Source organism: Sardina pilchardus, chromosome 19, assembly GCF_963854185.1.
Source record: "Sardina pilchardus chromosome 19, fSarPil1.1, whole genome shotgun sequence".
Lineage (NCBI taxonomy): Eukaryota > Metazoa > Chordata > Actinopteri > Clupeiformes > Clupeidae > Sardina > Sardina pilchardus.
Genome location: NC_085012.1, coordinates 13489613 through 13501538, shown reverse-complemented (window position 1 = coordinate 13501538; position 11926 = coordinate 13489613). Strand labels below are relative to the sequence as shown.

Genomic DNA, 11926 nt, shown 5'->3' with positions numbered 1-11926 from the left:
ACACACACGCACACACACACACACACACACGCACACAGTCTCATACTACACATACACACACACACACACAGTCTCATACACACACTCACTCACACACACACACACAGTCTCGTACACACACTCACTCACACAGACATACAGTACACACAAAGTAGATACACACACAGACAGACACACACACTCAGACACACATTGCCCTCAGCTGAATTCCTGGAGCTCCTCTTGTGCCTTTTTTATTTTTAGTCGTCAGCGGACGGGAAAATATGCGAGCCATTTTTTTGGGAGCTGGAACAGAACATGGGAAGCTGTGGCTGGGAACAGCGTGTGACGGTGGCGAACTGGGCCACCCAATAAACAGTGGTTAAACACGAGCGCGTATCTCTTGTTGTGTTAATAATTAAAGAGGCTGTTCCTCACCCGGCCAGATTACACCGCCTCTCACACACACACACACACACACACACACACACTCACATACACTCATCAGCAGGGCCCGCCGCCAGGGTCACCCGGGGCCTGTGTCTCAGTCTGAACACGCACACACACACACACACACACACACACACACACACTCATGCACACACGACGGCCCGGGTCACACCAGGTACTGCACACTCAGACACATGTGTGTTGCATGTATGTGTGTGTGTGTGTGTGTGTGTGGAGAACTGCATGACCCTTGCATGGCAGGGTGGGCTGGAACTGAGGGTGTTAGAATGGACACATTGTCCACACACACACACACACACACACAGTCACACACACACACACACACACACACACACACACACACACACACACACCACACCAGAGCCTTTCCCAGCCTAAAGCTCAAGTGAAGCAACATGAAGGTGGAATGTGTGGAAAGGGGATCGAGTGACAACAACAAACATCACGGCCATTACACCCTGGCCCTTCCCAAGCAGGAGCTGCTTGACCAATACTAGTAATAGCATCAATAATGTATCACATACCTTTAAATGGAGAATTAACACCATAATAAAGATCAAATGCTCATTAGAAATGTGTCACATTCACACTATTTAGTGTTAGTGTAAGTCTTGCAAACAGATTTTTGTGATGATATTAGTCATACTAGTATACATTTTAGTCGGATGAATATTGCTGTTTTGATGGTTCATTAGCAGACTGTGGCTCAAGAGTCTTCAGTAGTATTTTGTTTTGTTTTTTCTGAAGTTGGGTCTTTATTTTGAAGTTTCTTTTAAGGCTCTGACTTCCTGGCCCTGCTGACACACACACACACACACACACACACACACACACATGTACACACCCCTCTAGGAGGCGGTGTCTCTGTCCTGTGGCCAATTTCAAGCCCTAGTTAGGGCCACATGGCCATCAGGATCCCATGGATTACATCAGGCTTTGATAACACATCAGGCCAGTGTGTGTGTGTGTGTGTGTGTGTGTTGTGTGTGAGAGTCTGTGTGTGTGTGTGTGTGTGTGTGTGTGTGTGGTGTCTCCCTACTTTCTCTCTCTCACACACACTCACACACACAGACTCTCTCTGTCTCTTTCTCTCTCACACACACACACTCACACATATAGACACACACACACACACACACGTTGGTTGTTAGTGACTGTCCACCTTAGTGTAACATGTCCATCAGCCTCCATCATGATTTCAGGTGCTGTGTCAGAGCCATTATGCACCCCACACTGGGCTGGAGGAGTGTTTTTTGTTGTTGTTTTTTTTTTTTTTGATTTAATTTTTTTGGTTAGTTTGTTTTTATTCCATTTTTTCTGACTGTGGCTGTGAGATCCTTCCTCACTCACCCTTACAGTGTGACACCACAAGAGTGCTCGCTGAGCTGATAGGAGGCTCTGTGTGTGTGTGTGTGTGTGTGTGTGTGTGTGGTGCGCGCGCGCTGCTGAAAAGACCCAAGTAACGGCTGCTGTGAATGCAGGGATTAACCTGCGCTCTTCACCCCAAACAAAGGCCAGCAGAGCCCTGGTTGCCTGGTGACAAGGTTTGTCGATTTGACAAATTTACCGCTCTTCAAATTTAGCAAGGCTCAAATCCCTAACCCCCATTCAGTCTTTGTAGACATCAGACAACGCCTGGGCTTCATTTGGCCAAACAGCAGCCGATTCAGAGCCACGGGCTAATTCTTGTCCAGTGCGCGTGAGATAAAGCAGTGGTGATAAGTGAATACACCAAACAAAGGCTGGCCACATCCTGTGTGTGTGTGTGTGTGTGTGTGTGTGTGTGTGTGTGTGCGTGTGTGTGTGTGCGTGCGCTGCTAGTTTGTACACCCTCTCGTGTGTTTGTGTGTGTGTGTGTGTGTGTGTTTGTGGCAGGAATCTGATCTCCTGTTCCAGGTGGAATGTCTCACAGCTATGTTTTCCCTGCGTGTCTGTGGGTATTTGCCAGGGATGAAAGCCGGTGGACCCCCCCACATACACACACGCCCCCACCCCTCATGTTTACCCCTCTCTACCGCCCCCAAACCACCCCTCCCCTACCCCCCAGACACGAGGCAACTCCTGCTCAATGGAAAACTAAGCCTAAATCCTTGTGCTGTAACTACAGTCTCCAAGCACTATCCCTCATGTCACCGACACTTGCACACATAACATCGTTCCTATAAATACACTTATAGATGTTGGTTATGCAATGTTTTGTTGTTCATATTTTTGTAGTTAAATATAGCACGGCGGCAACCCTGTTCTGTTTGTCATTCCGGTCTCCGAAGAGGTCATACAGTCACGCACACGGGTTCGGTTACATTTGGTAGGTGAGTGTGTGTTTAATGTAGTCACACGTGGCTGAGAATAGACCCGGCTGGTTAGTGTTTTATGGGGCTGCTCCCACACTGGCTGGGCTGAGTTAGAGTTTCAGCATTTGACAAACTAATAACCACGCAGTTCTGTAAAAGCAAAAGATACTGATCATCCCCGGGCAGCCAATCTCGCGGCGCGTCCGAGCCTCGGCTGATGACGTCAGAGTGTTTATTATTTTAATGCTATTGAGGGGTGCAGGGCCGGGGGGTCGGAGGTCGAGGGAGTGATTTTAGAGTAAACCCGCTGTCTTTTGTACAGTGAGGGCTCGTCAGCTGGCCTTCTCTGCAGCCTGGGAAAAATGGAGAGCGCCGACACGTCAATTAGAAAGCCTTTATTCCCCCGCAACCCTGGCCCACCGACCCCCGCACCCCCCCCCCACACACACATACACACACCCACATCCACCCACCCCCCACCGTGTGCTCTATGGGTCTGACTCCACCGCAAAGCCTCTTACGGGGACGGGGGGGGGATGAGGGGAGTTTGGGGGGAAAACAGAGATTCACACAGTTACAGGATGCACACCCACACCAACTACCAACTACTGCAGTCTGACAAAAGGAAAGAATGTCTTTACAAGCTTTTCCATTAACTAATTTCAGTGCCAAGATGGGAAATTAATACCTTACAAATGAATTAAAAACATTATTTGCAATTGAATTTTAGAGTCTTTTTCTCATATTAAAATCTTATTATCCTGCCTGTGAGGAGCTAAGTCCATTCTTTTAGATTATTTGAAATTATTTTTCCAACTCCATCATTTGAGATTAGTTTGTATCTCGTTAAATATTTTATTTTACAATATTTTCACAGAATGGATTAAAGAGGAAATAAATCTTGAGCTCTGTTTGCGTCTCCGCATAAAATGTAGGCCAGTGGCTTTTCTCAGTCGAACTAGGGCTGCAGTCACTTGCGGCGGGGGGGGGGGGGGTGGGGGGGGTGTGTGTGTGTGTGTGTGTGTGTGTGTGTGTGTGTGTGTGTGTGTGTGTGTGTGTGTGTGTGTGTGTGTGTGTGTGTGTGTGTGTGTGTGTGTGTGTGTGTGTGTGTGTGTGTGTGTGTGTTCTCACCAGGCCCGGTGTGTGTTTGGAGAGAGAGATCAGCCTACTGCAGGGATGAGTGTATAACAGTGAGTTTGTGGAGGGTGGGTTTATAGGAGTGTATATGGGTGTGTGTGGTGTTTGTGGAGTTGGTAACGTGGGGATGACTGTTTGTGTGTTTGTTTGAGTAAGTGTGTTTGTAGGTGGAGTTTACAGTGATGAGTGGTCTTTAAAGTGTTAGATGGTGTTTGTAGTGATGGGTGGTGCTCGATAGATACAGTAATGGTATTCATAGTGTTGTATGGTAATTGAGATGTTAGGTGGTGTTATTTTCTGTGATTGATTATGTTCACACATAGATGGTGTTTGTAGTGTTGAATAGTGATTGTAGTGGAGAGTTTGGGACAAGGTCATGTGTTTGTAGTGTTGAATAGCATTTGTAGTGGAGAGTTTGGGACAAGTCATAATGTTGAATAGCATTCAAAGTATTAAATATTTTAATGGCGCTTGTGGTGCAGTCATGGTGTTTGTAGTGTTGAATAGCGTTTAAAGTATTGAATAATTTTTTTAATGGCGCTTGTGGTACAGTCATGGTGTTTGTAGTGTTGAATAGCGTTTGTTGTGGAGCATGTGATGGGATAGTCATGGTGTTTGTTGGAAGGGCTGCAGGTGGATGATTGCTAACCTCATCAGCCTCTCAGTGGTGTCAGAGGTTATCATACACTCATGCCTCAGCCTGAAACACTCACTCACACACACACACACACACACACACAGCGGGGAGTCGGTAATGTGCAAAGCAGAGGAGTGGTGGAGGAAAAGAGAGGGCAGGAGGGAAGGAGGCTTTCAGCGCGTCCACGGTTCTCCTGGAGGGCTGAGAGCTGCTGAATAAACCAGCGTGTGTGTGTGTGTGTGTGTGTGTGTGTTGGGCTGGGTTGGCCTGGGCTGTCTGGGGGGTTATTTCAGGTCTGAGCGCTCACTGCTGCTCCTCAGAGCTCCCCCTGCTGGTCACAGCGCATACTACACTCAACAAAACCAGCACACGATCTGGCAGCAGCAGAGAGTGGTGTTGTATGTGTTTGCAGTGATTCAGGGGACACAAAGCCTCGATTCTGTCAAGGTTGAATCCAGAGGTGTCCCCATTGAATAGTAGCTTATTCAGTCACATTGAATATTTTACCTCACTTTCCACAAGGCTTTCTTGCTACCTGCGACACTTAAGATACATGACACCGTTGTTGTCCCTGTAATGCATTCATACACAGAGATACTCTAACACAGACATTCAGACTGATTGAAAAGATTTATGTCAGTTTTTTTATTTTTTTTATTATGAGTGAATAAGGAGCAAAAAAAGAGAATTACATGTCAATGCTGTAAGTTCATTGAGGCTGTCACATGTTTTTTTGTTTTGCGAGAACAGCAGTGGTATTCTCTGATAAATTGGCCACCTTTTCTCTTCTCTTAAATGGACGTTGGTGTTTTTTTCTCCCATGTTCTTGTCCGCTCTAGATGGGACATATTTGTGGAAGAATGGAGGCTTTTAAATGCATTACTCTAGGTCAGCTGCCACCTGTTCCGTCACACGGGTTTGTCTTCTTTAAATGCACTGTACTGTTCTCGGAATAATGTGACCAGACCATGCAGATATCAAGGCTACACACACACACACACACACATAGACACACCATACACACACACACACACACACCATACACACATACGCACACACACACGAACACGCTTCCACTTGCATTCACATATCTTTAATAGCATTCCGTATGCTTTTTTGTTCTCTCCTGTCTTATTGAAAGACTTGAGTGATATAAAGGGACACATGTGTAGTGAAGGGCCACGGAGAAGCAGTGGTGTGTGTGTGTGTGTGTGTGTGTGTGTGTGTATGTATGTGTGTGTGTGTGTGTGTGAGGCACCAGAGCCTCTGGTCATCACGCCAAAACCCACCGTCTGCAAACGCGTCTCCAAAAAGCAAAAAGCAGTTCGAGCCACAAACAGTCTTTGTCCACAAGCTTGTTTAAGGCACAACACAAACACACACCTCAGTCACACACGCACGTCCATCTTTTTTTGGTAATTTGTTTATCATGGCATCCAATAGCGGCTGATTATTTTACACATCAGCCGTCTGCTCTCAATTACAGTCTTAAAAAAGAGAATGCGGGCAAAAAAAAAAAAAACACACACACACACACACACTGCCGCGACGGCTGTTTCCTCCCTTCAGGCGAGGGGGCAGTGCAAGCCTTTTGTTCCTGTGTGAGAGAGAGAGAGGGGGATAGAGAGAGAGAGAGAGAGAGAGAGAGAGAGAGGGAGAGAAGCTCTGACCACAGCCCTGAGTGGGAAAAGAGGCTGGTCAGTGTGGGGTTCTAAAGGAGGGGGCGACGTATAAAAGCTTAGCTGTGTAAGGGGGTCAAGCCAGCGGGCGCGGAGAATGCAGAGGGTCACTCTGGCCCCTAAGCCGCATTGTGCTCTCACTGTCCAGATGGCCGCAGGGATAAATCATAGCGTAGCGCTAAGGTACAATGCATTCCGCCGCACAGGCACGGACACAGGCACTGGCTGCGGCCACATAATTGCACAGCAGCAGGAATGTCTCTGACCCCCCCCCAAAAAAAAAAAAAAAGATGAGGAGAACCAAGAGAGTGCTCATGGGATCTGGGCTCCTGAGAGTTCTTCTGATGGGCCCACGGGTTTGGACATGGTTTCGGGTCCTGTGAGTGGTTCTGATAGTCCCACGGGTTTGGGCATGGTTTCGGGTTCCTTTCAGTGGTTCTGATGAGCAATGGGGCTTAGACACGGTGCTGGGTTCCTTTCAGTGGTTCTGATGAGCAATGGGGTTTGGACACGGCGCTGGGTTCCTGTGAGTGGTTCTGATAGACCAAGGGGTTCGGACACAGTTCAGGAGAGCTACTGCAGAGAGACGTCAATGGCGGAAAAAAGAGTGTTTTTTTTTATGTGCAGTTTTGTATTGTAAGTGTTTGTGTTGTTTGGCTGAAGGGGGAGGCACGAACAGGCTCCGCCAGAGACTAGCTCACCTGCACGACGCGCTCACCTGTTGGGCGAGGGCTGTTTGAAGAATACATCTCCCTTTGTGTCTTTGTCTCCAATTTGTGGCTCTCAGGGAGAATAAAGGCAACTGTGCAACGCGTGTGAAATATGAGATGAGGACTGAGACATAAAAACTCCCCCGTTTGAACTGCACGGAACCAGGTAGCGTAGGTGCGCTAACCCAGAGAGATCAGATTGTTTACTCTGAAGTGTCCGTAACTGTTGTTGTGATGGAGGTCTAGAAATCATCCTGACAGTTTTCTCCTTCTGGCTATGAGTCTTCTGTATCTCATTCTCAACACTAATTCCAATTTAATTGCCTGTTGCCTGAAGGCCCTTCAATAGCAGTAACAAATGGTTTGATTTTGTAGACCTCATCAGGCTGAATTTTAAATGCAACACGCTAACCCCACTCGAATGCCAATGAAGCCGCCGCGATGCCCCCTGTTTACTAATTACCCGCTTCGTATTCGAAGCGACGGCTCGCCGCATATCTGATTAAAAGGGATTCGCAGGATTGGAGAACAGAGAGCCGAGATGCTCGGCTCAACGTGATCTTAAGATGGGCCGCCTGCACTGGCTAGCTCTCTCTCTTTCTCTCTTTCTATTTCTCTCTTTTTCTCTCTATCCTCTATCTCTCATTCTTTCTATTTCTCTGTCTCTTTCTCTCTCTCTCTCTCTCTCTTTCTCTCTCACCCCACCCCTCTTGCCCTCCCCCGATTCCTTAGGTTCCCACTGATATTTGATGCTCTAATGATTGGAACATGTTTGAAAGCGAGTGGTGCGCTTGAGAAGTATCTCCAGTAGCAGATGCCTGGTATTAGACATGTTAATTAAGACTGTGTGTGAGAGAGAGAGAGTGTGTGTGTGTGTCTGTGTGTGAACATGCATCCAGCTCTCTGTGGGAGACTCTGCTCAAGGCTCTGTCTGATTGTTTGTTTGTTTTTATCTTTTATGTTTTAACACACATTATGGACTTAGCCCCCCCTGATCAAACAGGAGGCTAGAGTGTGTGTGTGTGTGTGTGTGTGTGTGTGTGTGTGTGTGTGTGTGTGTGTGTGTGTGTGTGTGTGTGTGTGTGTGTGTGTGTGTGTGTGTGTTTTATTGTTGACTCTTTTGTTTGGCTGTTGCATTACTCTGGTGTTGGGGTGAGTTGACCGCATACAGTAGGCTCTAGGCCTTAAGATAGACAGCCCTGAAGGCTGTTACCACGGCAATGATGAGGTGATCATGTGAATGAATGAATGAATCAATGAATGAAAGAATGAATGAATAGTAGGATGAATGGACAAATGGATGGGGGGGTGACAAAGGAATGCGTTGGTAAATGAACGAATGAATGCACACATGACTGACTGGACGAAGAGGGTCTCTCACACACATACAGGGTGTGTGTTTCAGGGCCTCTGGTGAGCCGTGTGTGTGTGTGTGTGTGTATGTGTGTGTGTGTGAAGCTCAGGTTGCATGAGGGCCCGTCCGAGCGGCGGAGGAGAAGGGGGGGGGGGTTCGTGTGGTGATGGTGGTGGGGGGGTCTCTGCAGGGTTCCTGCGGCGGGTCTCTCTCAGGTCCTCTCCGGCCGCGCGGGCAGGTTTTGTGCTCATTGTCCTTTGTGTCAGCGGGGGCCGCACAGAGATGCCCCCCCCCTCACACACACACACACACACACACCCCTCCCCCTCTGGCCTCAGAGTTTTCACATCTGCCCCGCTGCCCCCGCGACCTTTGCCCCCGCTCCTAACAAAGCAGCCTCTCTGCTCTCAGTCCTCTCCATGCTGCTTGCCCCAACCCCCCTACACACACACCCACACACACACACACACACATAAACACACACTCTATGCTACACACATGATACCTACACACCCACCCACACACTACACAAAAACACAGCCACTTTGCTCTAAGTCCTGCTCTAAGTTGCTTGCACCAACCCCCCTACACACACTGAAACACACACACACACACAGGGGCGTTTTCTCATACGGGCTAGCGGCATCTTCCCGGGGGCGGTACGAGTGTTTGCAAAAAAGAAAAAAAGGCCTTTTTTTTGGCTTTAATTTGCGCTAATCAGTTCTCTATTGCTCATTTGCACGTCGAGTCAATCATATGTCACCGTGTGGGCAGTGGGCGCCCTATATGGTTTGCAGGCGCCTGTGCCTGCTGCGGAGAAGGGGGGCGGGGGGGCGGGCGGGTGGGAAATTCCCCCCTGGACCACGTCTTCCTACTGGAACGGGGGAAGTGGGAATATCACACAATTAAAGCAATCAGTAGGCTAAAGTCAGGCACGTTATGAATCAACTCCAGAAAAGCACATTTCATTGGTAACATTGTGTGTTACAGGGCTATAGTTTCACCTCTACTTGCTCCAACCCCCTACACACACACACACACACACACACAAATTAGACATATCAATAAACACACACCCACCCTGCAGAAACATATGCACTCTCACACACATAGCAACACTACATGTCCTATATGCACCAGCAGACACATACATATACAAACATATCTAGACTACACAAACACACACAAATGACCATAGCCTGTGTGTGTGTGTGTGTGTGTGTGTATTTGCATTCCAATCATCACCACTGCCCTCCTCAGCCCTCTGGTGGTGGGAATACCACTGGACAGCACACAGTCGTGAGTGTGTGTGTGTGTGTGTGTGTGTGTGTGTGAGAGAGAGAGTGAGAGAAAGAGAGACAACAGTGAGCAGACAGCTCTCATGTGCTCTCTGTCCAGCTCCTGGTGAAAACGTGTGTGTGTGTGTGTGTGTGTGTGTGTGTGTGTGTTGCAGGTTTGGGTGTGTCAGGCCTCTCTATCTCTGTCTGTCTGTGCTTGTCAAACAGGCTGAGCCGCCCTCCAGGGGTGGAAGGCTGAAAGTGTTGTAGAGGAGAGAAGGAAGAGAGGAGAGAGGGAGTGGAGGAAGAGGGGGAAGGAGAGAGAGAGAGAGTGAGCAAGATGGAGAGGGGGAGTACAGGATAGGGAACATGCTTGAGATGGCTAGAGTTTTGGAGAGAGAGAGAAAGAGAGAGAGAGCAGACAGCAAGTTTGAACAAGAGAGAGAAAAACTGAAAGAGAGAAACTGAGACGGAAAGAAACTGAAAGAGAGAAGCCTAAGATAGAGAGAAAAAAACATGGAGAGAGAAAAAGAGAGAGCGGTAAAGAGAGTGAGTAAGAATAAGAGAGAAAGTGACAGAGAGAGAGAGAGGGGGGGGGGGGGAGCGCAGAGCAATTTCCAGCCAACAGCAAGTGAGAGAGAGATAACCACTCTGAGAAAGATAGAGACGGAGTGGGAGGGAGAGAGGGAGAGAGAGCGAGAGAGAGAGAGAGAGGGGACAGGAGGTGAGGTAGTGACACTTCCTCTCCCCGAGAGGAGAGAAGAGGAGCGGAGAGGAGCGGAGAGGAACGGAGAGGAGAGCGGCTCTCCCATTAATGGGCCATTCAGGCTGCTTAAAGAACTCTGTCAGCCTCTTCAGCTCCATTAAACTGCTGTTGGGCAGCAGCGGCTCCAGGAACAGCCCCCCTCCTCCTCCTCCTCCTCCTCCTCCTCCTCCTCTTCCTCGCCTCTGCTCTCCTTGGCCTGGCCAGCTTATAAATAGAGCCACCCCCCCCCCCCCCCCAACACACACACACACACACACACGTACACACAGTCACTCACACACACTCCACTCTGCACCAGGCCGAGGTAAATTATTCCTAAAGACACCAGAGGCCTCAAACCACCCCCCTCACCCCGCACCCTCCTCCCCGGGAGCACATCTCTGCCTCACCGCTCGTTTCCTTAACCAGAGCGGACTCTCTGACCGGGAGCTTGCTCTGCGGCTACAACGAGGTGTGTGCGTGTGCGTGTGCGCGCGCGCGTGTGTGTGTGTGTGCGCGCGTGTGTGTGTGTGTGTGTGTGTGTGTGTGTGTGTGTGTGTGTGTGTGTGTGTGTGTGTGTGTGTGTGTGTGTGTGTGTGTGTGTGTGTGTGTGTGTGTGTGTGTGTGTGTGTGTGTGCACGTGTGAACAAGGGATCTGTGAGGGATGTTTGTGCCATTCTTCGAGCGCTACAAAGAGAACGCAGGCTTGATAGAGAGATGGAAGAGAGAAGGAGTGTGATGGACAGAGAGGGGAATGAGTGATAGAAAGATACAGGAGTGGGGATAGGGATAGAGAGATGGAGGGATGGAGATGGCGTGATAGAGGGATAGAGAGATGGAGTGATGGAGGAGTGGGGATGGAGTGATGGGGATGGAGGTATAGAGAGATGGAGTGATGGAGGTATGAGGATGGAGGGATAGAGAGATGGAGTGATAGTGGAGTGGGGATGGAGGGATAGAGAGATGGAGTGATGGAGGAGTGGAGATGGAGGGATAGAGAGATGGAGTGATGGAGGTATGAGGATGGAGGGATAGAGAGATGGAGTGATGGAGGAGTGGGGATGGAGGGATAGAGAGATGGAGTGATGGAGGAGTGGGGATGTTATGGCTGGCATTGGACAGCTAGAGCTGCACACTTTCAGAGGTGTCGGTCATCTCCAGGCCTACCTCTACTTTTCATTCTTAAACATTTACACACACACACACACACACACACACACACATTTGTCTTTTGTATTTCTATTTAGCGTCCTGCCCACTTCTCAATTCTCTGAGGATTCATGCAACAATTTCACCTCCTGATCGATTCCTCCCTCTAGCAAAACGAGAGAGGAAAGAGAGGAGAGGAAGAGGAAGAGGAAGAGAGGAGAAGAGAGAGAGGGGAGGAAGGAGAGAGAGGAGCGGGGAGGCGAGGGAGTTAGCTGGGCTAGGAGGACTGTCAGAATACATTTGCACAAAACTCCCATTATGCCTGAGCGCTTGGCTGCAGACACACTCAGGTTTTTACATGTGTGTGTGTGTGTGTGTGTGTGTGTTTGTGTGTGTGTGTGTGTGTGTGTGTGTATGTGAACGCTGATTGATTGGTAGAGAGTCAATCCCAGCCCGCTCTTTATGAGCATGCCACAGGGAGTTTCCATGGATTT

At 48.9% G+C, this 11926-nt stretch overlaps 1 protein-coding gene across 1 annotated transcript in view; it reads left to right on the top strand.

Moving 5' to 3' along the window:
• The window catches only part of zbtb16b (zinc finger and BTB domain containing 16b), a gene marked incomplete in the record, with an annotated part of 54789 nt that overhangs the window by 29340 nt on the left and 13523 nt on the right, over nucleotides 1-11926 (top strand).